The sequence below is a fragment of the Aplidium turbinatum genome, chromosome 14 (genome assembly GCF_918807975.1).
Source record: "Aplidium turbinatum chromosome 14, kaAplTurb1.1, whole genome shotgun sequence".
NCBI lineage: Eukaryota > Metazoa > Chordata > Ascidiacea > Aplousobranchia > Polyclinidae > Aplidium > Aplidium turbinatum.
This window is the reverse complement of record NC_137485.1, coordinates 16,113,150-16,114,789: the sequence shown is the minus strand read 5'-3', so window position 1 is coordinate 16,114,789 and position 1,640 is coordinate 16,113,150.

Below are 1,640 nucleotides of genomic sequence, written 5' to 3'. Positions count from 1 at the left end.
CATGTGTTTATGAATGCAGCTTTATATTGAATAGGTAGGCCTACTGAAATGGATACTGTACAAATGAAATTTTATTCTAAAGCCTTTGCTAAGGCCAAGTCTTTGCTGCAAGAAGTTTTTTCTGGTCTATAGGCTAAATAAATGGCATATAGGCTAATAAAATATGCCTTTGACAAGTAGGATGCTGTACAAACAACCCAGATATATTTTGCTGCATGAGGCAACGCAGAGGAGCAACGCATTCTGCGATAGATACAGCGCTATATAAAAACAAGCATTATTATTACTTTGACATGAAGCTGGGGGATCAAGATAAGTCCTGGGTTCCTCCTATAAAGTATGCAAACATTGCACGCAAACCCGTTTCTGGGCTCAAGGCTAAGAAGTTCAGAAGAAAGCCGTGGCATCACCATGAAAATTGATACTTCTGCACGGTGAGGATGTTCGAAAGAAGTTGGAACATTATGTTTACATGGAGTGTGCAAGGCAGTCATTGCATGGACGCTGCTATTACTGTTTTTTGTTTGCCCTCTCTAGTTTCAAGTGGTGATTTGCTTGAAACAATAGGAAAACGGGCATGACTGAGAGTAACCTCAATACCTTCAGTAGTGTTTTGGAGCAAGGTCAAGTTTTTTTCTCAAAACCATTTCTACCACCTACTGTAGTAGTTAAAGATTTAGTTATCAAAAGTGGTAGCTGGAATCTTGGCTCCTCATCTCGATCAACATGGCATTCTTGACTCCAAGGCCAAGATTACGTTCTTCCGCAGCAAGGATAAAATTCTAAGCAGCTACTTTACTGAATAACATAACTTTGTATTCTGTAATTATATAAATGGCCTTCATACCTTGACGGGTGTTGGTCAGTAGGCCAATCATAATAAAGAGTTGCGTTTGTTTATCGATAGCGTTGTTTTGCTTATTTGTCTAGTTTGTTAGCAAAACAATGTATGCATTTTGTTTGTACTTAGTAGCTTATACTTAGTAAGTCTGATACTGTTGAAGTCAACAAATATATTAATGCAAAACGAAAGTAATATATTCTACATCTTGTATCCTCAGGCTTACTTCACATCATATTTTGATTGTTACTAGGCCAGTAAACGTTAAATAGCTGTTTGTTTGGGTTGTAATCAACGTGATTGGTTCCAAATAGCACTTATACAACTCAGAAATGTGCCTGGGATTACTTCCAGTTTTGTCTATGTAATAAACCACACGACGTTAAATCTATAGGGCCTCAAAATCACGAAAAAAATATTTTTGCTGTAACTCAAAAACTAGAGCCAATTCGAGAAAACTTAGTGCATTTTCAGAATAAGGGGCCTCGAAATACCTTAAAATGACCTTAAAATGACTGCCTTTATATAAAAAAAAGTTTTGTTGGCTTGTGAAAATCGATAAACATCGTCAAATGATTCAAGAAACTGAAAGCAGTATATATTACTACGGTGAAGGGTGCACAAAGAAAATCATGTCTGAAATGTGGTAGAATTCGATATTTTGAGAGTAATACAGGTGTCAGTGTTCATGGAGTTGCTAATTAAACCACTTTGCTTGCTACAAGTTTGTGTTACTGCCTCTTATTGTGTCCATTAAGATGCTAGAGTGCATTAGAAGATAGCTGGTGAGCAGTTTCGG